A 25,410-nucleotide genomic window follows, 5' to 3' on the forward strand; every position below is an offset into this window, starting at 1 on the left:
TGATAAAGAGCATTTATGACGAATCCACAGTTAATATCATACTGAATAAAGAAAATGTAAAGTCTTTCTGTTAAGATCTGGAACAAGACAAGAATGCCTACTTTCATCGCTTTTATTCAGCATTGTACTGAAAGTCCTAGCTAGAGCAATTAGACAAGATAAAAAAAAATAAATAAAGGGCATCCAAACTGGAAAGAAGTCAAATCGTACTTGCTTTCAGATAAAACAGTCTTATATTTAGAAACACCTAAAGACTCCACCCAAAAACTACTAGATTAAGGAATTCTACAAGCTATAGGATACAAAATAAACAAAGCTGGAGGCATCACACTATCTGATTTGAAATTATACTATAAATCTATGGTAACCAAAACGGCATGTACTGGTATAAAAACAGACCCACAGACCACTGGAATAGAATAGAGAACCCAGAAATAAATCCACGTACTAAGAGCCAACTTATTTTTGACAAAGATGTCAAGAATATACATTGGGAGAAAGGATAATCTCTAATAAATAGGGCTGAGAAAACTGGATATCTGTATGCAGAAGAATGAAACTTGGTCTCCATCTTTCACCATAGAAGAATCAACTCAAAATGGATTAAAGACTGAAATGTAAGACCTGAAACGATGAAACCACTAAAAGGAAACACTAGGCAAACACTACAGGACATTGATCTAGGCAAAGAGATTTAGAGTAAGACCTCGAAAGCACAGGCAACAAAGGTAAAAGTAGACAAATGGGGCTCCATCAAGGCAAAAATCTTCTGCACAGCAAAGGAAACAATAAAAAAGTAAAGAGATAACCTAAAGAATGGGAGAAAATATTTGCAAACTCTCCATCCAACCAGGGATTTATAGCTAGAATATAAAAGAAACTCAAACAACTCAATAGCAAAAAACAATCTGATTTTTAAAATGGAGTAAATACCTGAATAGCCATTTCTCAAAAGAATAAATACAAATGGCCAGTAGATATACAAAAAAAATGCTGAACATCACTAATCATCAGGGAAAGCAAATCGAAACGACAATGAGATATCATCTCACCCAGTTAGAATGGCTACTATCAAAAAGACAAAAAATAACAAATGCGGGTGGGGATGTGGAGAAAAGGACCATGCAAACATCGTCAGGGAGGAAAGTAGTACACCGTGATGGAAAAAGTACGGAGGTTCCTAAAAACTAACACTAAAACTACTGTATGATCCAGTAATTCCACTGCTGAGTATATATCCAAAAGAAAGGCAATCGGTATCTGAAAGCTCTATCTTCACTCCCATGTTTATTGCCTCACTATTCAAAATACCCAAATAAGGAATCAATCTAAGTGTTTCTTAATGAATGAATGAAGAAAATGTATATATACACAATGGAATATTATTTGACCATAAAAAAGAATGAAATCTTATCATTTGCAGCAACATAGATGAAACTGGAGGTCATTATATAAGTGGAATAAGCCAGGCACAGAAAGACAAACATGATGTGGTTTACTCATATGTGAGAGCTTAAAAGGTGTATGTCATGGAAGGAGAGGATAGAATCATGGTCACCAGAGGCTGAGAAGGGAAAAGAGAAGGGAGGTATGAAGACAGATGGATTATGGGGTAAAATATACAGTTAGAAGAAATAAGGCCTGTATTCAGTAGTATAGTAGGGAAATTATAGTTAACAATAATTCATTGTATATTTCAAAATAGCTAGAAAAGAAGAATTCTAACATTTCAAACAAAAAGAAAAGATAAATGTTTGAGATGATGTCTATCTCAACGACCCTGATTTGATTATACACATTGCATAAAGATATCAAAATACCACACACACCCCCAAAATATGTACTGCTATGTTATATGAACAAAACAATTAAAAAAAAACTTCAAGAAGAAAAAGACCAATTTTAGGGGTGGGAATTGGACAATAAAACAGGACACATAGTATGCAAGTTGGTGATATGTGACTTGGAGGAAAATAAAACAATGGAGTCCTAGAAGAGTCACAATTTAAATCGGGAGGTCAGATAAAGCCTTACAACTCAGATGATCTCTGAGAAAAGGCAGGAGGGAAGGGGCTATCTTGGTTTTTGGGGGCAGAGTGCCTTGTTAGAGGAAACGGGAACCATGCAGAAGCCTGTAGTGGGAACTTGCCTAGGTTATTTGAGGCCTCTGTGGCTGGAAGAGAGTTAGTTAGGGGAAGGCCTGTGGGACCAGAATGGGCCATTGTAGGAACCTAGGGTTTTATGGGCTATTGTGGGAACCTAGGCTTTTACTCTGAAGGAAATGAGGATTTTGAACAGAGTTGTGATTTAGCAGACTATGGCTTGTGGTTTAGCAGAATGTGATGTAAAAAGAAAACACTCTTCATCTCCAGTTTCTGGCATGATATTCCTAAAAGGCTTGGAATTTTTCGAGTGATAGGAGTGTCTTTTGTATGCAAACTAGATGATTCAAGGGTCGGGAAGCCCTAGAGAGTTTCAGGATGCAGCTGGTCACCAGAAGAACCAACCCATGCTTAAAGGGTTTGAACTTTTAGCCTTATCCCCTAGCTCTCGGGAGGGGAGTGGGACTGGCGATGGAGTTTATTCACCAATGGTGAATATGCTTATGGAATAAAAGCTCCACTAAAACTCTGAAACTACTAGGCTAGGGGAGCTTCCAGGTAGGTGAACATATTGATGTGCTGGGAAGTTCAACCGCCTGGTGAAGGGACAGAAGTTCTGCACACCCCACCCTCAATCTTCCAAGGCCTTCATCTATGCATCTCTTCCCTTTGGCTGTTCCTAAGTTGTAGCCTTTGTGACAAAACTGTAATGGTAAGAGTAGCACTTTCCTTATTTCTGTGACTCACTCTGGTGAATTATCAAACCTAAGGAGACAGAGCAGTTGTGGGAACCCCTGAATTTGTAGTCAGCCAGGCAGAAGTGCAAGTAGCTTGGGGACCCCATTTGTGGCTCGGTCCTGAAGTAGAGGCAGCCTTGTGGGGCTTGTAGAATCCTTAATTTGTGAAGGTCTAGGTCTGTGCTAACTCTGGGTAGTTAGTGTCACAACTGAATTGAATTATAGGAGCCTCAGTTGGTATCAAAGAAATAGAGAATTGGTTATTGGAAAAGAGACACAACACAGGATCACTCTGGCTGTTGTGTGGAGGGTAGTAGGAAGGGGACCAATAGCAGAAGAGGCAAGGAGACAAACCAGCCACCGAATGTAAGTAACCAGGAGAGACGGCAGTGGTGGTGAGGAGACGTGCTTGTGACGCAGGGCAGGCAAGCCCCAAGTTTAGGGCTTAGGCAGGGAGAGTTCTGGCTTCACCCAGGAAAGAATTCAAGGGTGAGGTGATGGTGGTAGCAGCTGTTATTGAAGTGGGAGTGTATGGCCGCAGCAGAGGTCTTGCTCCTTGCAGAGCAGGGTTATCCAATAGGCAGTGTGTCCAGAGCAGCAGGTCAGGGGCCGTTCTGCAGTCACATTGAAACCCACTTTTAACTATATGCAAATTAAGGGGCCGGCTACTCAGAAATTTCTAGAAAAGGGGCAGTAACTTCTGGTGTTGCCGTGGAAAGGGGGGTAACTCTTAGGTGTTGCCACGGCAATGATAAACTGTCATGGCATACTGGTGGGTGTGTCTTTTGGAAAGCTGCTTTCACCTTGGTCCTGTCTTAACTATTCCTCAATTTGGTCTGGTGTCCAAGCCCTCCTCCTACCTCATTTGGATTATGGATGTATTTTTAAAGGCAAAATCACTATGATTTGCTTTGGGTTCTATCTGGGATGGGAGAGAAAGAGGAGTTGGGTCTGATTCAAGGAACCGGGCGTATGGAAATGCAATGTAACTCTCAGTGCCCCAGTGAAGGAAGTGTCACTGGAGCCCTCTGGAAAAATATCGTTAAGGGTTGGGTGAGCAGGTCACACATGATTATCAAAAGACAAAATTACAACAAATTCAGTTTAAAGATCTTAATTGGCTTTTATCTGCAATTCTAGAATTAGGCAACTCATAAAACACAATGAGTGTTCCGTCGAGCCAAGCAAGGGAGGTCGGTTTTATAGACAGAAATGGGCTGAGGAAAGCAGAAACAACAAAAAGTGGGTTGGTTGTTTCAAACTTATTTTTCTTGTAAAGGTTAAAGCAGAAGGAACTTTTAAAAATCATGCTGGCTAAAACTGGCCTGTTGGGAGATTTGGAAATTCTCTCTCTCTCCTGATTTCTTGGAAAGTTAGATTAATAGCTTGGTTTCAGCTTGGTGGTGGGGAACTTCAGCAAGAGTGACCCCAGTTTGGTTTGGTCTGTTGGGCCAGGTGCAGGAGCTGAATCCAAACCAATAGATAGCGTCCTATAAATCTTACTTAGCATAATAAATCCCTTCCAACACTCCTTTCTTCCTATGTCTGTGAATTTCTTCTCCTATATGATACCAAGGAATTTCTGACATTTACACTACATTCAGTGTAACTCACCATTCAGTCCAGTCTCACTCAACCAAATAAGCCACAGTTAGAACCATAGCCATCTCCAGCACACTGAATCCAGATATTCGAGTAAATGCATTCACATTGATGGATGCAGCTGGAACTAAAACTGCTTCTGCCTCATGTGCACAGCGCTTTCAGAATCATTTCATACATTTCCCCAGTTTTTACTGATGAATCCACAAATTTTTCAATTATTTTCAGTGTTGTGCCCTTCCTCTTATGGGTTTGACTTTGAGTTTGATCTGACTCTAGAGTCTGGAGTGCAGCCTAAAGGCAAGGGAAGACGTTGGGTATGGAATATGAGGAGAATTAATGTCCCTTTGCAATGTAACCAGCTCAGGTGAGGTCACTGTGGGCTCTTCAATAGCGGCAGCATCACACTCTTCAGATAGCGTAGGAATGGCCATTTCTGCTGCAAGAGGGTCATCAGTGGGGTTTGGGTGTTTAGAATACTCAAAGTCAACTAACTCCTCCAAAATATTATCAATTTAATTATCAAGGTACCATTTAAAAAAAAAATCTAATGTCCTAATTTGTACTCAAAGCATCATGAATGGTTTTAAGAATTCAGTAGCTTATAGGATCAGATTTTGATTCTCATTTTTGCTTATGTCTACCCTGTGGATATAAAAAATAATATTAGTTTATAGCTGTTATAAAAACTTGCTAGTTTTCCTATTGTGCCTTGAGCCAAAGATATATAACCCAGAGCCTATATATATTTTCCTTTACATTTTTTAATACAGTGAGAAATACCTTGCATTCTGCATTCTTCATAAGCCCATAATAATGCATCTCATTAGCCATTTTGTCCACCTAACGGTTGATTTCAGTAGGCCTTTGATTCCAAGTGACCATACAACTTCTACCCTCTTAAAAACCAATGCACGCACTCTGCTCTCTTCTTAAAGTCACTCACATATGACACATAGGTAACATTTTTTAAATAATTTCAGGGATTTTAGAAATGTTCTGGGTCCACCCATGGATGAGCTCCTGCCAAGAGGTACATGAACTCCTTCATCTAAACAATCTCTAAATCCTTAGCAGGCTAGAAGTGGGAGATTCTTTTCAATGCCTGACCTCTCTGGAGAGGATCACACTCAGTCAGCTCTCCATGAAGCTGTGTCAGGGGCTGACACAGTCAACACAGAGCAGGCAGGAGGCAAGCTGAGTTGAATATTGCAGGCAGCAGCCCTATGGTCTTTGACACATTTTTCCTAAGGACTTGGAAAGATATTCATTTCTGAAAAAAAAAAAAAAAAAAAAAAGACATTTTCTAAGAGACAAGGCCCTTCTCAACCACATTCAATGTCAGTAGGGCAAAGGGTTCTTCCAAGAGGCCAGGGTCAAGTGACTTTGCTCAGCACATGCCTATATAACTTCTCAAGCTGTTGAAGATTCCCATTAAAAATCACATTGTAACCTGGAGGAAAAAGTTCTTTAGGTGGCTTCCTTCCTAAGGGGCAGGGTGGTGAGCTTCCGTTAGAACCATCATGGGGTCAGGAAAAGCAGTGAGCCTAGTCGCCAGGTGATCTGAGTTTTAGTCCCACCCAATCGCAACGATGGCTGGAGTCTGTTGGCTGCTTATCTCAGGTAAAATTGACACAATCCTATGAGACAGGTCCTATTACTCCTGTTGGCAGTTACAGACACTGGGGCTCAGAGAGGTAAGATGATGTGTCCCAGGTCACACAGCTTTGAGGCAGTGGGTCAGGTCAATCTGACTCTGCCAGGAAGTTCTCATCTGCAGTACTGCTGTATGTTTGAATGGGCGAGTGACTCAGGCTCCACCTCCTCAGGTGAGTCATCCTTGATTGTGAAGTGGGAGGAGGGCAGGCAAGCTGCCAGCCAACTCCCACAGCAACTCTGCCACTACTCTTAACCCAGCACCACACAGCAGGAACAGGGCCAGCAGGAGGAAGGGGTCCATCACCTCAATGCTGCCCTCACCCCCTCTTCCCCTCTGAAACTGCCACTTGCTTGGACCAGTGCTGTAGCTTAGCTCAGAGCCCCCAGTGTGGCCTAATCAGGAAGCCACAGGCATCCCCTGGCTTTGAGTCCCCATAAGGGACACAATCAGAACTGGACAACCAGTTAGTTTATCTCAGCACTATTAACTCCCAAGTTCCCTTCTCTGACATTATTTTATTCCCCTCAAACATCCCTGGGACATTGTACATCCTTTATATGTTATATTTCACAATAAAAAAGTAAAAGAATACATGCATGCAATTCAAGCAGGGCAGCTGGCATTAGTCCCTATTTTTGCAGATGGGGAAACAGAGGCACAGAGATTATATAATTTGACTGAACAGAACCGCCACAGGAAGCTGTGCAGGTTTTTTACTGTATGAGGAACCCAGAAAGGGCATGAGTTGAGCTGAAATACAGTTGGTGCTGGATTTTCCAAGCAGTCCACAGTTTGCATCTGCTGGAGGAAGGGGTACCATTTTCTGTTTTGCACAAAGGTGCTTTAGGGCTAGAGGCAGCCCAGTGCCCAGGGGTGGGGAGGTGGAGAGGCGGCATGGCTAGGAAAAGATGCCAGGTCTTCAGACTCCAGCAGCTTTTCTATCCCACCCACTATCTGTGGCCTCTGTCCCTGTCCACCTCCAGCTGCCCTCAGTGTCTGACTGTCTAGAACCATCCTCCCGCTTCTTCTAAATCCAACAGCCTTGGAGAGAGAAAGAAAACCTAAGGCAAAGGGCAGTCAAATGGAAGTGAAAACAGCCATGCAACTAAAACCGTGATGCTTTAGAGAAGCATCAGCAGCTTCCCCAGGTGGAATAGAAAGATGGAGGAAGCCGGGAGGGGCTGCTCCCTGTGGCTCCTGGAGGAGTGCTGCTTCTCCTCCCTGCTGATGCTTCTCCGTGCCTGGTACCCTGCCTGGTGCAGCTGAAAGGCTTCTCTTTAATGGGTGGTTTGCTGGCTTCTTTTTATCTCCCGGTTCCCCAGGAGTAGATGCATTCACTTCATCTTGGTAAACCTTCCTTGGGTCCTTTCTGACCTGCCTGCAGCTTCCTCAGACTCCAGTCTCACTGGTGGTTGCCTCCCTTCCCTCCAGCCTGTTGGGCCTGGACAGACAGCAGAGCCCTGGGTGGAGGGACTTTGCTGAGGCCCCAGAGACTCTGCGCACCAGCAGGACGCTCTGGGCACCTGGATCCGGGTTTCCTCTGCAGGAGGGCCAGGGAGGATGGGATTCTCCTCAGACTCTCTTGTCTCAGGCTTATTTGCACCGACACCCACGTATGCATCTCTCACGTTTGCCTGCCCAGAATTCGTCTCCCTGCCCAGCGACACCCAGATTTTTTCCGGGAGTTTTCTGTCTCCCAACGTTTGCCGCCTTAGGCGAGGCCTGTTCCAGTCGTGCCCCCACTGCAGGAACTGGGATGACAGAGCCCTCCTTCACCTCCCGCCTCTGGTTTGCTGGGGATCGGCGGTGGAACAGGATTTCTTGGAGGTTAGGCTCTAAATGGGGGCTGCATACACAGAGGGGACCCTTGGGGGTCCCTGCTCTGGCGTTCTTCGTGGCTGCTTAGGTGCGCGGAGGGGCAGCCCTTCCCCAGGCCTCGCTTGACATCCAGAAGCCCTTGTTTCCTACCTTTTCCCCAGATTCCAGCGTCCTGGTGCACTCACACTCCCTGTGTTTTTGTTGGTCGCCACCGAGAACCTGGTCTGATCCAATCCCCAAATTCCCAAGCAATGTTGCCTGTTATTTTGCGGAAGGGTAGGAGGTGTCGACTCCAAGACTTCTCAGCGGACTTCCTTCTGGTCGTGTCCCGCTTCTCTCCCCAGCACTTTCCCACCCTCACTGCCCTCAGGGGGTCCTCTCTCCCCACGCCTGCCTGAAGTTAGCACCGCCCTAGCTCCCTCCTTCTGGTTTCCCAGGACGGAGCCCCCACACGCTTATTTAGGAGGGTTCAGGCAGGAGGTACTAACAGCAAGAAGCTCCAGGGATTTCGAAAAGCCTGAAAACTCAAGTTCTCTCTGATCCCGTGAGAACAGCTCTCTGTCGGGAAATTTCCTAGCTGTTTTGTGTTGGGGAAATTATGTAATTCTTCTATGCCTCTGGGTTCTCATCTGAAATGTGGGGTAATCTTATCTCCGTCCTGGGAATCTGGTGAAGATTACGGAGAAATTCCTGAGCTGTTGACTTTGTTGCTTCACGTATTAAGTGCTTCAGAAATGCTAGTTGTTATCTCAGTGTTACTGTTAGTAGAATAGTGTTCCTACTTATGGGGTCTTTTCACCCCCTCCCTACCCATAATGTTTGATGGATGATTCAGGAAGATCTCTTTCCAGCCCTCTCCCACCTACCCTGCAATCCTCGAGGAGATGCCTAGGACTTCACCCTTCCATTGGGAACAGTCTTCTGGCTTGGTACTCAGTGCACAGGTACCCCCTGTGCACCCAGCTAGCCACACACGTGCAGTTGACCGTGCCCCTTGGGGTGCCCTGCACTTGGTGGAGGCTACAGTGACTTCAGGGGCTCCCTCTGCACCTTGCATCTACTCCCTTGGCCTCTTTAAAGTCCCCTCTTCTTAGTCTCTGAGAGCTTGGGGCTCCTTGGCTTTTTTCATTCATTCTTCTGGAACGTTCTCCTGCGGCTTCTTGCTCCTGCAACCCACCTCCTCCAGGAGCTGTTCCCTGAGTCATTGCCAGCACAGCAATAAGCTCCGCAGAGAGGCAGCCCACTCGGGAGCCCAGTTCACTCATCTCATCTTCTTGCTCTGCAGAGGACACTGCCTCCAGAAACCGGAATTCCTGGGGCCTGCAGGGATACCCCTGATGGTGCAGGGGGAGGGAAGGAGCTCCCAGGCCCCTTCCTACCAGAATGTTCTACAACCCCTGTATAAATTCTTAGAAACCAGAGTTCCACGGAGCATGGAGCAGTCATTTGCTTTTACTTCATGTTGTTGAAATCATGCGACGTCACAAGGACCGAGAAGGAAACAAGACTTGTATCTCCTTTTAAGGTGTGGAAGAAGGCCATGTTGTAACCTTTTAACAGACTCTTTCATAAAAGAGAAGAGAAAGCCAGTGGTGATGAAGAGAGATTTTTTTTTAAAGTTTTCAGTTAAGGAACTTGGAATTCTGAACATTTACATGTGAAATTCAGCTGCAGCATATCTGGATATAAATAATACATTGAAAATTTTATGCAGTTAAGCTTTACAGGAGTCGAACAAGCTCTGAAAGGATTTGCATTTAATTCTGTCTTTTTAAAAAAATGTGTTAACTAAAAATAAAATAATTTCAGGCATATAAAGTAACTAAGTCAGTAAGGAGAATTTGCAATAGAAAATGAGCCACATTTAATTCAGTGCCTGTGTCTTAAACCATTCATGGGATTAAATTACAGGATAAGGTCACCCTGGGGGTGGGAGAGGGAGGAGGCTGCTTTGAATTATAAGTCAGGACATTGGTTCTGGCCTCCGGATTGGTTCGATGTTATTCTTCCCTGCTCTGCCTAGAATCAGCTCTCCTTTTTGTTTAGACAATACCTGACAAATCTTTCTGAAGCTGGAGACATGCAGGTGTGGGCAAAGAAGGACAAGAGGTGGCAGAAGAGGAATAGACAGGGAGCCCATAGGCTCGCTCCGCATTCATCTTCCCCTGATCCATTGCTTTGGGCTGCTTCTCTCTTGAGCGTTCAATTCTGAGCAGGCATTCAACAGCCTTTTGGTGATTGTTGAGTTTGCTCAGTGACTGTAACAAAGTGTGACAGACTGGGGGGCTTAAACGAAGGAAATTTATTTCTTACAGTTCTAGAGGCTGAAGTCCAAGTGCAAGGTGTGAGCTGATTCAGTGCCTGGTGAGGGTCCTTTTCCAGATTCATGGATGGTGCTTTCTTACTGTGTCATCACATGACAGAAAGGGCTACATAGGCTCTCTAGGGTCTCTTTTCAAAGAGCACTAACCCCAGTCATGACCTGATCACCTCTCAAAGGCCACTAATACAATCACTTTGGGAGTTAGGTTTCAACATACAAATTTTGAGTGGGAGGCACAAACCTTCAGATCATGACAGCAGGTTTTCTGTTCTGAGTCTGTGCTGAAGAGTGGACTTTCTGGGTTGTATGGTAATTCTGTGGTTCATGTTTTGAGGAACCACTGCTTTTTTTTTTTCTAATTTAACATGTAAGGAAGTAGAGGCTTGGATAGTTTAGGTCAGCTGGCAAATGCAGCTAGTAATCCAAAGAGGTGGGAGTCCAGGCCAGCAGCTCTCACGTGGACCCCGTGCACGGAACTCGTCCATCATGCTGACTTGCCCTGATCCGGAAGGACTGGAAGTTATTTTAGTGCATGAGGGCAGGAGGGACTCCTGGGAAGATGTGTTACATCCTAGAAGTACGGAAGGACTTTTTGCATTTATGTGGGAAGAGAACAACTAGACCATGCATTTTGTGGGATGAATTGACAGAACAGAGGTTGAAGGAGCTGTTCCTTGAAAGGCCTTGAGTACCATCCTCAGGAATTGAATGCAGAAAGATTTTAAGCCAAAGAATAAGTATCAAAAATATATGCACGTAAAGGAAAAATGAAACCCAACATCAAATGAAAAGGCAAACTCAGAAGAAAAAATATTTGCAGCCGCATGACATTGGGTTAATAGCTTTGTTACATAAAGGACTCTTAAAACTGATGATGAAAACATTTAAACCGAGCTAGATAAATGGGCAAAGGACATGAACAGATGATTCACAAAATAAGAAATGCAAAGCAGTAAACAAGCATATGGAAACACGTTCAGCTTCCAGTATAATCAAAGACATGCAAATTTAAACAACAGTAAGGGAAGCATTCTTTGCCTATCAGATTAGCAAATGTTTGTCAAAATGATAATAGTCGATTCTGGCAAGAGTGAGCTATAAGAGAGGAATTCCCGCACATCCTTGGTATGTTCAAATCCTGGATGCCAAATGCTGCCTTCCTCGTAACTTTGTAATTCTGATCTGGCAATCAGTTCCCTCAGAAGTTCCATCTACATACTGCTTACAATAAAGACAGAAATTGGAAACAAGAAGGCAGAGGGTGTAGGAGACCAAAGTTCAGAGCATCATCCACATGTGAACCTTGGGGGTCACTCTACCCCCGACATCTCAAGGAGCTCCAGAGCTCTGCAAGTCAAACTTTATTGTTTTCTCCAAACTTGCTTTGCCACACTGATTTTTTTTCTTTCCAACTTTTAGGCACATGTCCAGGTTTGTTACGTGGGTAAATTGCATGAAGTGGGGATACTTTTATCATCCAGATACTCAGCATAATACCCGATAGGTAGTTTTTCCGTCCTCAGCCTCCTCTCACCCTCTACCCTGAAGCAGGCCCTGGACTCTGTTGCTCCCTTCTTTGTGTCCATGAATACTCAATGTTTAGCTCCACTGATAAGTGACAGCATGTGGTATTTTGATTTCTCTTCCTGCATTAACTCACTTTAGATAATGGCCTCCAGCTCCACCCATGTTGCTGCAAAGGACGTGGTTTTATTCTTTTCTGTGACTGTGTAGTATCCCACAGACCACACCCATTCTTAGGTTTCTTTAACCGTATCACTGGCTGAACTGTAATTCATTTCTCTCCTCCTCTTTTCCTTCATTTAATCTACTTCCCTCAAATTTTATCCATTGTATCCCAGAAAGCCCCTTGAATCTGTTCTCTCACCTTCTTTCTAATTGCCATTGCCTTAAACCATCCCTTATTTTCTCACTCCTCACTTATTTCCAGAGCCTCCTCTCACAGGCTATATCTCCTGTCTCCTGTCCCGGGGGTATGGAGTGAGAAAAAGGGAAGGCATCAAAGAAGAGGCACAAGAGGGTCTTCAGCGGTGTCTGTAAGCATTTATTTCTTATTTTTAGAATATCTGAAGCAAATATCCCAAAAGAGTAAGATTTATTGAATCTATAACATGAACCAGATGTTCATTACCTTCTTGAAATTTGGAATATTTAATAACAAAACGTTTCACATCTCTTGTCTGACTTCCTATTTGGAAATTCCCCTTCATTCTCATTCTTTTTCCACAATTCCAGTAAATATTTCAATAATAAATAAACCTGATTATGTTACCCTTTACTTGAAAATATTCATTAGGTTAGTTTCCTGTTTCTTACAGAATAAACTCCAAACTCATTAGCTTGACACAGCGGGCCCTTCATGCTCTATACCCAAGGCATGCCACACTTCATAGTTCCCCAAATGATAACCTGAACGACTCTAGCTCCTACCCCGCACCTCTGCACATGCCCTGCCTGGCACATCCACTCTCCAGCCCCCCATCCCACAGGTCTCAACCCGCTTTACAAAGCCAAGGTCAAGCACCTCTTCCTGAAGAAAACTTTCTCTGATGTTCTTCAAGCAGAGATTGGTCATTTTTTCCTTTAGCGTCTCAGAAATATTTTGTTCACGACATTTACCATTGCTCTTACCACAGGGCTTTGAAATTTGTCTTCAGTTTCCTGTAATTCTGTGAGTTCTGCAAGGACAGGGCTGGTGCCCTATTCATCTTGCAAGTCCTAGGCTGTGTGCAGTGCCAAGAACATCGGGAGCCCCGTGAGTGCCATTAGAATGGAGGAAAGAGGAGAAGCAGAGAGCCCATGTGCACCAGAGTAGGTTTTTCCCTCCTCGGTGGAAATGAGAGTGCAGACCAAAGTGCGTGTGGACTCAGTTTGGATAACAGGTGGAGTCAAGCCAGTGAGCAGAGAGTGCTGTTGGAAGAGAACCTATTCCAATGGCAGAAGTCAGGATGGAAGTGTCAAAGGTTTGAGGGCATTCTGTGAGGGCAGACTTGCATCCTGGACCAATGAGGCATACCCGTGGCCTTCAGTGATACAACAAATGTGGTGGTTTGATGCTCAGACCTGCTTTAGGTTTGAGGCATCCATTCCCTCAGCTGCAGGAAGGGTGGCAACCAATGGCTCTTGGCTGAGTAGCTTTGTGGGACTTGCCTTCAGCCCAAGAAAGCCACCTTGTCCAAGTTCATGTCCCTTTCTGAGGTTGATGACTGGACTGGCCAATGAGCTCCACATGGGATTAGTTGAGGCTTTTTTGTGTCTGCAACAAAGTTCAGCTTTTTCCCTTACTAATTTCTATTTTTCTCACTCCCAAACAGGTGCTAATTCCTAAGTCACTCTTTCAGAGACTTCTGGCATGCAAATCTCCATCTCAGTCTGTTTCCCAGAGGACTGTCCTAAGACAAATGATGTTGTAAGCATTTATGTTTCTCTTCCAATCTTTTCACCACATTGGAAAGTACTTCCTTACACACAGCTACCAACGTTCACTCAGGTTTTTGAAGTTTGTTTTTTTTTTGACATTTTGGAATTTTGTTATTGGTCCCAATGTTACTTACCAATGATCTCACCTCCTCATCTTAAGACCTGAGTAAATGTTTACTTGTTTTTGTTTTTGTAATGATTGCTAAGATGTCACTTATTTACTTACTTGAGTTACATTATATTTCATCACATAGAGGTTTGAAATTAAAACAAATTGACATTGAACTAGGAAGGCATAGAAAACTTTGAGATTTTGGTCCCCTAAATTGTTAAGGAAAAAATCTTAGGAATACTCCGATTTTAAATGAAAAATAACTTTGACCAGACATATTTTTATACCTAGTGAGCTGAGTTTGAGGGATGGAGGCCTGTCTATATCAGCTCAGTGATAGGCTGTGGTTTGAGGGAGCTGGCGGTAAAGTATGTTTGAGATTTTTAATTCATGAGTTGGAATGCCAATTATTATTTGGAACAGCAAAGGCTGGGATGGTCAAACATGCAGACACTGTGGCATGTGCCCCTTTCAACAACTTCCTTCCTTGCTTTGAGGATGTGTGTGACTGTGGTGTTGCATTGGAAAGTAGATCGAATCTGTGGGAGGAATCCTAGGAAAGCTGTTAGAAAATAAGATCCTTCTTCTTCCCTTTTCTCTTTAGAATAAACTTCAGTCCATTTTTTTCCCAGTCCTTCCTGGGACTTGGTCCTCATTTTTGAGCCCCAGTCCAACAGGGTCCCTTCTCTCCAGCAGTCTCTATAGTTCTGCTCCTTCACCCATATTCTATTCATGTCATGACAGATTTTCTCTGTATTCCACAACTGATTGTTTTATAAAATTGTTTTTTAGAATTTGTGAATTCATTTGGCATGCAGGCATTGCAATCATGGGTAAGATTGACTATTAGGAGAAATCCTCTCTCCTCTCCTCCCATGGAGCAATTGAATAGCATGCCTTGAATAGCATGCCACCCATCAAACGAAATGAACAGGCATTAGCTCCATTGGTAAACAGTTTACACTGCAGAGCTACTGCCATCTTGCCAAATCGCCTAAGAATTAAATGTGAATTCCAACTGACCTTGCTAATTAATTCAGAATGAGAAGATGTTCCAAAAAGCAACATTCTTTAGTGCTGGTGGAGAGTCACACAGACATTTAGAATGCTTAAAAACTGGGTGGGTGGAATATCTATCCTGCCTGTTATTTTTAGCTTAAGAAGATTTCTTTGCCAAAGTCTGTTTCCAAAATGTTATCACTTTCTGAGAAAAATAGTGTGCATAAAAGCATATGGGTATTATTGCTGACTGATTCATCTTTGAAACACCAGCACCTAGCATAGTTCTGGGCATATTGTAAACATTAGGTTGTTATGATATTGAATTAAATCGTAATGTGCTTCTATAGCATGGTAGCCAATTCAGGAATTCACAGGGATGACTGAGATGAATTTCAGTACATTTCCAAGTAATGCTTATTCCACGTGCTTTTGTAACCAACTCTCTAAGAATGGAACTTACCTAAGGCTCCACTATTAGTAGGCGGGGGAGCTAGGGGACCAGGTTTTTAATTTAGCACTGTTTGATTACACAGTTTGCAATCCACTCTCACCCTGCTGGAGGATCTTTTTTCAAGATCTGCTCATGTCAGTTTTGTTTGGTCTTAGGTATATGTATACTCTTGCTGTTTGAAACACTTACGCCTGTATTCAGAGCCCCTAGGCGGACATCCAGTGATTTTACCCTTCCTGGACTGTAATGAGAATGGAATGGGAAAAGAAGTCAGTAGACTTTTATTAAAATGCTACTTCCATGAGGGTGTTTGCATTTTAAATGGGAACCGGGAAAAGTCAACTTTTAAGTTACTTAAAAATGTACACTCAACAGCCTGAGGGATCTTTTAGAAATATACATAAAGTCATGTCATTTCCTGGCTTAAAATCCCCCAGTTGGCCTCCTACTGTATGCAGAAGTGGGTACCAAGTTCTGTACTGTGGCCTGTAAGGCCCCAGATGATCTGGCCTCTGCCCATCTCCCTGGTCCTATATCATCCCACTTGCACCTTGATTCTAAACTTTCTGGCTCCCTGAAAACACTGAGCTCATCCACAACTCAAACCCTCTACAACTCACTGATCCTTCTGCCTGAAATACTCCTCCCTCAGATATTTTTCATGTTTGCCTTCTTCCATTTGTCAGGTCTCCTTACAGAAGCTTTCCTTTATCTCCCAATCCAAAGGTGCCCCCTCCACCCAATTCCCAGTCATTCTTTCTCCTATGATCTTCTTCTAATTTCTTTATGGTACTTATCACTGTCTCATTTATTTGTGGGTCACCTGTCTCTTCCATCAGGATAAATTCCTGATTGCAGGAACCTCAGCTGCCTTGTTCACTGCCTGTATCCTGCATGCCCAGAATAGTTCCAGGCACTGTTTTTCTTATTAAATTCCTAAAAAATGAATGAATGTCTTCGAAGGTGAAATTCAAGTTTTTGTAGGAGTAGAATGGAGGAGAAAGGGGGCTTTGGAGGTCAGAGAACATCTCTGGAGGCAGCCAGTTCCCTCTCCCCATCTGTAGATGGGCTTGCTCTCTCTTGCCTCTGGTTCTGAACCTTATTGCTGACCAGGAGCTGTGAGTGGAGTCTGGGAGCTGATCTATGTGGGTGGCTGTTGCCTTCAAAGTGCTTCGCAAGGGGCAGTGGGAGGTTTCAGTGGGTAGGAATTTGTACAGTGCCAGTGGCTGCATTGTGCTTTAGAGGCCTTTATGATGACAGGTACATGTGAAGCAAGGAACTACATTTTGGTGAGGATTTAGGGTTTGAGGTTGCAGGAAGGGTAGTCCTGCTGCTGTTGAAAGGATAAAGTCCCTTGCATGCGTCCTCTCCTCTCTGATTGTGAAGGTTCCAGTGAACAATGTGCATGGAAAGCACTAGGCAATATCACAAAAGTACCGGCTGTTCCCTATTTTCATCAGAGGTAGAAGAAGCAGATATTTATGGAGGGAGGAAGGGAGAATTTTAGTACACACTTAAAAGATGTTTTAAAACTTGTTTGCCTTTCTTCTCTTAAAATTTTTAAAAGCATTTTTGTGGATACGTAGTAAGTGTATATATTTATGATGTTCATGAGATATTTTGATAAAGGCATACAATGCATAATAATCATATCAGGTTAAGTGGGGTATCTACCTGAAGCATTTATCCTTTGTGTTATAAACAATCCAATTATACTCTGTAGTCACATTGTTGTACTATCAAATAATAGATCTTATTCATTCTTTCTATTTTTTGTACCCATTAACCATTCCCCACTGCCGTGATGACCCACCCCCACCCCCACTGCCTTTCCCCAGCCCCTGGTCAAAGCAAGGACTGTCTCGCTGTCCGTGGTACTGAAACAATTTTTCTTTCCGTGAGTGACTGAATGGAAATAACATTTCTGTGGCTTTCCACTTCTTTCACACTACAGGGAGATTTATGGGTTTCAAACTCTTTTCACATGTATCTTATGCTTTTTTTTCCTGAGAGTTCTGTAGACTATGTAGGGACGGCAGTTCCCTTTCCCCTCACATTATGGATTAAAAATCCTTGGCTTGAATCTAAAAATCTCTATTCTTACTGGAATTTCTCTCATTTCATGGATGTATCTTAAAACAAATATTTTCAATATATGTAAACAATGTTACTTGTGGGAATTTTACAGAAATACAGATAAACAAAAATAAAATGAAAATATGGTCCTATACCCATAGAGAACTACAACATTTTGATAAACATCCACTGATATAGATAGATAAATAGAAGATGCATGGTATAATACAGCATATATATTTTTTTCAGTTGTTATAGCAGCCTTTTATTTTTTTGAAATACAGTACAGTTTTATAAGTCATAGTTTTCAAGTTGTACATTAGCTCTCTAGAGTTATTCATCCTGCATGTGTGCTACTTCGTATCCTTCAACTTACATTTTCCCATTTCCTCCCTGCTACAGCTCTTGGAAACCACAGTTTTATTCTCACTTTTATCTATTTGGCTTTTAAAAAGATTCCCCATATAAGTGAGATCATGCAATATTTTTCTTCTGTGTCTGGCTTATTTTATTTAGCATGATATCTTCCAGGTCCATTCATGTTGTGGCAAATGGCAGGATCTCCCTTTATAAGGCTGAATAATATGGTATTATTTGTCTGTATACACACTGTGTGTGTATTTACTTATATCTCACATTTTCTTTACCCTTTCATTCATTAATGAATTTAGGTTTTTTCATATCGTGGCTACTGTGAATAACACTTTAATGAACATGAGACTGCAGCTATCTTAACCAGGTGGTGATTTCATCTCATTTGGGTACATGGCCAGAAGATAAATTGCTGAGCCATATGGTAGTTCTAATTTTAATTTCCTTAGGAACTTCCATACTTTTTTCCATAATGGCTGTGCAAATCTACATTTCTACCAACAGTGGATTAGGGTCCCCTTTTCCTCACACTCTCACTAATATTTGTTGTTTCTTGCCTTTTTGAGACTAACCATTTTAACGGGTGTGAGGTGATATTTCATGGTGTTTTAATTTGTGCTTACCTGATGGGTAGTTATGTTGAGCACTTTTTCGCGTACCTGTTGGTCATTTTTAAGTCTTCTTTGGAGAAATGTCTGTTTAGGTCCTTTGCTTATTTTTTAATTTGTTTATATGTTTCACTGCCATTGAGTTGTAAGGATTCTTAATAAATTTTTGATATTAACTCCTTATCAGATCAGATATTTTTTTCCAGTTCATGGTTGCCTTTCCATTTTGTTTGTTTCCTTCACTGTGGAGAATCTTTTTAATTTAATGTAGTCTCATTTGTTTACTTTTTCTTTTGTAGCCTGAGATTTCGTGTGATAACCAAAAGATTTCCAAGAACAACATCAAAGAGCTTTCCCCTTATGTTCTCTTTTAGGAGTTTTGTGATTTCAGGTGTTGCATTTAGGTCTTTTATCCATTTTGAGTTGATTTTTGTTAGTGGTGTATGATAAGAGTCCAATTTTGTTATTTTGCATGTGAAAATTGAGTTTTCTCAGCACCATCTATGAAGAGACTATCCTTTCCTCATTGTGTCCTTTTGGTGCCCTTGTCAAAAATAAGTGGACCATATATGTTTGGATTTATTTCTGGGCTGTCTATTCTGTTCCATTAGTCTATGTTTCTGGTTTTGTGCCTTGCCATACTGTTTTGATTGCTATAGCTTTGTAATATAATTTTAAATCAGGAAGTGTGGTGTCTCCAGCTTTGTTTTTTTTTTTTTTCTCAGCATAGCTTTGACTATTCATAGCTTTCTGTTATTCTATTTGAATTTTAGAGTGTTTTTGTCTATGTCTGTAAAGAATGCCATTGGAATTTTAACAAGGGTTGCATTAAATCTGTGTATTGCATTGGGTAGTATGGACAATTTAACATTAATTCTTTCAATCCATGAGCATAGGATACCCTTTCTTTTAATCAAGATTTTATAGTTTTCAATGTACATATCTTTCATCTTCTTAAGTTTATTCTTATCTTTTTTTATATGCTATCAATGGGATTATTTTCTTGGTTTATTTTTAGCTAGGTTATTATTTGTGAATAGAAATGTTACTGATGTTTGCATGCTGATTTTGTATCCTGTGATTTTACTGAATTAACTTATTAGTTCCCAGAGTTGTTTTGTAAAATATTTGGGACTTTCTACATATAAGATCATGTAGTCTACAAATAGAGGTATGTTTACTTCATTCTTTCTGATTCGGGTGTCTTTTATTTCTTTTTCTTGTCTGATTGCTCTTGCTAGTACTTCCAGTTCTGTGCTGAACAGAAATAGAGAGAGTGGGCATCCCCGCCTTGTACTGAGTCTTAGTGAAAACACTTTCAGTTGTTGCCTGTTAATTATGATGTTAGCTGTAGATTTTTAATAAATCACTTTTATTCTGTTGAAGGACTTTACTTCTCTACATAAACTGTTAAGAGGTTTTTATCGAGAAAGGATGCTGAACTTTGTCAAATGCTTTTTCTATATCAGTTGAGATGTACACAGTTTTTAGTTTTTATTCCATTAATGTGATGTATCACATTGATTAATTTGCATATGTTAAACCAGGCTTGCATGTTAGGGATTTATCCCACTTGGTTTTAATGTAAAATCTTATTGATGTGTTGTTGAATTAAGTTTGCTAATATTTTACTGAGGATTTTGCATCAATGTTCATCAGAGATATTGGTCTATAGTTATCTCAGAGATGTTGCCTGTAGTTTTCTTTTCTTATAATACCTTTGTCCAGCTTAGGAATCAAGATAACACTTGCTTTGTAAATGTGTTTGGAAGTATTCTCTCTAGCTCTACTTTTTTGTAGGAGTTTAATTAGTATTGGTAATAATTCTTCTTTATATGATTGGTAGAATTCAGCTGTGAAACTGTATTAGTTCATTCTCACACTGCTGTAAATAACTATCTGAAACTGGGTAATTTACTTATAAAAAGGAGGTTTAATCAGCTCTTGGTTCTGTACAGTATTCTGCTACTGGTAAGGCCTCAGGAAACATACAATCATGGTGGAAGGTGAAGGGGAAGCAAGCACATCTTCATATGTGCAGGAGAGAAAAGGGAGATGTGACATAGTTTTAAACAAGGACAGTTTAGGAGAACTCTATCACAAGAGCAACAAGGAGAAAGTCTTTCTCCATGATTCAGTCACCTCCCACCAAGCCCCTCCTCTAACATTGAGGATTACTATTCAACATGAGATTTGGGTGGGGGCACAGAGCCAAACCATATCATTCTGCTCCTGGCTTCTCCCAAATCTCATGTCCTTCTCACACATCAAAACACAATCATGCCTTCCAAACAGTTTCCCAGAGTCTTGACTCATTTCAGCATTAACTCAAAAGTCCAAGGTTCAAAGTCTCATCTGACACAAGGCAAAATCCTTCTTTCTCTGAGCCTACAAAATAAAAAACAAGTTAGTTACTTCCAAGATACAATGTGGCTACAGACATTGGGTAAATGCTCCATTCCAAAAGGGAGAAATTGGCTAAAACGCAGGGGCTACAGGCCCCATGCAAGTCCAAAATCCAGCAATCATTGCATCTTAAAACTCCAAAATAATCTGTTTTTACTCCAGGTCTCACATCCAGGCCACCTGACACAAGGGATGGGCTTCCAAGGCCTTGGGAAACTTTGCCTCCATGGCTCTACAGGGTATAGTCCTGTGGCAGTTTTCACAGGTTGGTGATAAGTGCCTGCGGCTTTTCCAGGCACATGGTGCAAGCTGTCAGTGGATCTACCATTCTGGGGTCTGGAGGATGATGGTCCTCTTCTCACAGCTCCATTAGGCTGTGCTTCAATGGGGAATCTATGTGGGTGCTCCAACCCCACATTTTCCCTCTCCACTGTCCTAGTAGAGGTTCCCCAGGAGGGCTCTACCCCTACAACAGATTTCTGCCTTGACATCCAGGCATTGCTGTGCATCCTCTGAAATATAGTTGGAGGCTCCCAGGCTTCAACTCCTGCTCTCTGTGCACACAGGGTTAACACCATGTGGAAGCCACCAAGGCTTGCTGCTGTGCCTTTTGGAGTAGTGGCCTAAGGTGTTTTTGGGCCCTTTTAGCCATGGCTATAGCTGGAGTAGCTGGGATTCAGGATGTCATGTCATGAGGCTGCACAGAGCAGTAGGATTCTGGGCTTTACCTACCAAACCATTATTTTCCCTCCTAGGCCTCAGGCCTGTGGTGGGAGGGTCTGCCATGAAGGTCTCTGGAGGCACTTTCCCCATTGTCTTTGCTATTAACTTTCAGCTCCTGTTATGCAAATTTCTGTAGCCTTCTTGAATTCCTTCTCAGAAAATGAGTTTTTCTTTTCTACCATATGGTCAGGCTGCAAATTTTCCAAACTTTTGTTCTCTGCTTCCCTTTTACATATAAGTTCCCTTTTTTTTTTTTTGAGACAGAGTCTTGCTCTGTTGCCAGGCTGGGGTGCAGTGGTTCAATATTGTCTCACTGCAACCTCTACCTGCCAGGTTCAAGTGATTCTCCTGCCTCAGCCTTCTGAGTATCTGGGACTACAGGTGCAAGCCACCATCCCCAACTAATATTAGTAGAGATAGGGTTTCACCAAGTTGGCCAGGATGGTTTTGCTCTCTTGACCTTGTGATCCACCCACTTCAGCCTCCCAAAGTGCTGGGGATTACAGGCATGAACCATCACCATCATTTCTTTGTTTATGCAGATGAGTTAGGCTTTTAGGAGCAGCCTGGTCACTTCTTGAATGCTTTTCTGCTTAGAGATTTCTTCTACCAGATATCTTAAATCACCACTCTCATGTTCAAAGTTCCACAAATATCTAGAGCAGGGACCCAATGCTGTTTGTCTCTTTGCTAAGGCATAGCAAGAGTGACCTTTACCCCAGTTCCTGATAAGTTTCTCATCTCCATCTGAGATCTCTGCCCGATCTTCACTGTCCATATCACTATCAGCATTTTGGACACAACTATTTAACAAATCTCTAGGAAGTTCCAAACTTTCTCTCACTTTCCTGTCTTCTTTTGAGCCCTCCAAACTGTTCCAGCCAATGCCCATTACCCAGTTTCAAAGTTGCTTCCACATTTTCAGGTATCTTTATAGCAATACCCCAATCTTGGTACCAATTTTTTGTATTACTTCATTCTTACATGTTATAAAGAACTATCTGAAACTGGGTAATTTTTTTTTTCCAATCAGTGTGAGCTTGTAAGGTTGCTCAGGTTAGCCTTGAACTCATGACCTCGCCTTCGCAAGCACCATGACATCTGGCCGGAGCCACTTTGGACCCCAATTTTTTTTTTTAAAAAGAAGTTTAATCAGCTTATGGTTCTGTGGGCTATATAGGTTTCTGCTTCTGGGGAGGCTTCAGGAAACATAATCAGGAAGAAGGTGAAAGAGAAGCAAACACACCCTCACATGATGGCAGGAGGCAGGAGAGGTGCAACACACTTTTAAACAAGTAGATCTGGGGAGAACTCTATTGGAAGAACAGCAAGGGGGAAGTTCTCTTCCATGATTAAATCACCTCTCACCAGGCTTCTCCTCCAACATCTAGGATTACAGTTCAACATGAGATTTGGGTGGGGACACAGAGCCAAACCATATCAGAAGCTATGGTCATGGGCTTTTCTTTATTGTTACTACTCTGTTCTGGCTTTCTATTTCTTTCTGACTCAATATCAGTAAGTTATATTTTCCCAGGAATTTATCCATTTCTCTAGGTTATACAAGTTATTGGCATATAATTTTTCATAATAGTCACTTATGATCCTTTCTATTTATGATGTGAGTGTTGTAATGTCTCCATTTTCATTCTTCTTTATTTGAATCTTCTCTTTCTCTTTTCTGGTTAGTCTAGCTAGAAGTTTTTCGATTTTGTTTATTTTTACAAAAAAACCAACTCTTGGTTTTATTGATTTTTTTCCTATGGTTTTTCTGTTATCTATTTGATTTATTCTCTTCTCATCTTTATTATTTCCTGCCTTCTACTAGCTAGTTTATCTTGTTTGATTTTTTTTTTATTTCCCTGAGATACAGTGTTGGGCTATTCATTTGGAATCTATCATTTTAGTGGAGACATTTATTTTTAATAAACTTCTGACTTAGAACTGCTTTTGCTGGCCAGGCACAGTGGCTCATGCTTGTAATCCCAACATTTTGGGAGCCTAATCTAAGAGGCTCACTTAAGGCCAGGAGTGTAAGACCAACCTGGACAACATTGCAAGATCTCCTCTCTTAAAAAAAAATGAAAAATTAGCTGGGTCTGGTGACACATGCCTGTAGTCCTAGTTACTTAGAAGGCTAAGGCAGGAGGATCACTTGAACCCGGTAAGTTGAGGCTGCAGTTATCCATCAGTGAGTCATGGTCACATCATTGCACTCCAGACTGAGTTACAGAGACCCTCTCTAAGGAAAAAAAACAACAACTGATTTTGATGAAACTTACAGGTTTTTGGTATATTGTGTTTCTATTTTCATTTGGCTCAAGATATTTTTTGTTTTTCATTTTGATTTATTCTCTGACCCATTGGTTGTTTAGAAGCATATTGTTTAATTTATACATATTTGCACAATTTCCAAGATTTTTTTCTAGTTTCATACTGCTGTAGTCAGAAACAATAGTAGGCATACTGTTAATCATCTTGAACATGTTAAGACTTGTTATGTGATGTATATATGGTCATATATATATATACACACACACATATATATATACACACACATACACACACACACACACACACACATACACATATATATATATATATATCTGTGAAGTCCATTTGGTTTAAAGTGCAAGAAATTCAACAAAGAGATTGACATCATAAAAAGAACCAAATATAAATATTGAAGCAGAATAATTCAATGAATAAAACAAAAATACAATTGAGAGCTTCAACAATAGAATAGATTAAGAACAAGAAACAATCTCTAAACTTGAAGACACATCTTTTGAAATAATCCAGTCAGACGGGACAAAAATTGAAAAAGAGTGTAGAAAACCTATAGGATCTATGTAACAGCATAAAGCAAACAAATATTTATATCATGAGAGAGAGAGAAGAGATGTAGAAAGGCACAGAAAACTTATTTAATGAAACAGTTGCTGAAAACTACCAGTATTTTCTCATTAATTTTCTGTTTGTTGATCTATTTATTCATGGTTGAAAGTGGGATATTAAAGTTTCCTACCAGTGAATCTGTTTATTCCTTCATGTCATTAATTTTGCTTTATTTACTTGGGTGTTTTCATATTGAGTGCATACATATTTCTAATTTTTCTGTCCTCCTGAAGAATTGACCCCTCTATCATTAAATAATGACCTTTTTATTTCTAGTAGTAGTTTTTGACTTGTAATCTATTTCATCTGACACTAAATATACCTACCCTTGCTCTCTTTTGGTTATTATTTGCATAGAATATCATTTTCCATCCCTTCACTTTTAGTCTATGGTTGTCCTTAAAGCTAAAATTGGTATTTTGTATCCAGTATATGATTAGATCTTTAAAAAAAATCTATGCAGCCACTTTATGTCTTAAGAGTTTAAACAGTGCTCGCTTCGGCAGCACATATACTAAAATTGGAATGATACAGAGAAGATTAGCATGGCCCCTGCGCAAGGAAGACATGCAAATTTGTGAAGAATATACCAAATTAAAAAAAAGAGTTTAAATAATTTACATTTAAGATTACTATTGATAGGTAAGAACTTACTTCTGCCATTTTGTCGTCTTATGATTTTTTTGTAGCTCCTTTTTTCCTTTCTTCCTCTCTTGTTATCTACCTTTGTGGTTTGGTGATTTTCTTATAGTGCTAAGTTTTAATTCTTTTCTCTTTCCTGTTTATCTGCTGTAGTTTATGGTTCATGGTGACCATGGGGCTTACATAAAACTTCTTATAGTTGTAATAGACTATTAAAGCTAAAAACAACTTAATTTCAGTCACATAAAAATACTCGAGAGAAGATGGCGCTGTAGGAGCAACTCAGGATTGCAGCTCCCAGTGAAAGCGCAGAGGGTGAGTGGACACTGCATTGCCAGACAGATCTTTATTGCCCACAGACCAGGAGATTCCCAGGTGGAGGAGCCCCATGGGTTGCCAGCATGGCTGTTTTGGTTGGTGCAGCTGTTTAAGCCAGT

General features: G+C 41.3%; 1 non-coding gene across 1 annotated transcript; it reads left to right on the top strand.

Annotated features, from left to right (window-relative positions):
• The first annotated feature begins 24,821 nt into the window (after positions 1-24,821).
• On the top strand, positions 24,822-24,928 carry LOC118149839 (U6 spliceosomal RNA). Its single transcript, XR_004737549.1, has one exon. It is a non-coding gene; the product is annotated as a U6 spliceosomal RNA (small nuclear RNA).
• Positions 24,929-25,410: the final 482 nt, after the last annotated feature.

Source organism: Callithrix jacchus, chromosome 20, assembly GCF_049354715.1.
Source record: "Callithrix jacchus isolate 240 chromosome 20, calJac240_pri, whole genome shotgun sequence".
NCBI classification, from domain to species: domain Eukaryota; kingdom Metazoa; phylum Chordata; class Mammalia; order Primates; family Cebidae; genus Callithrix; species Callithrix jacchus.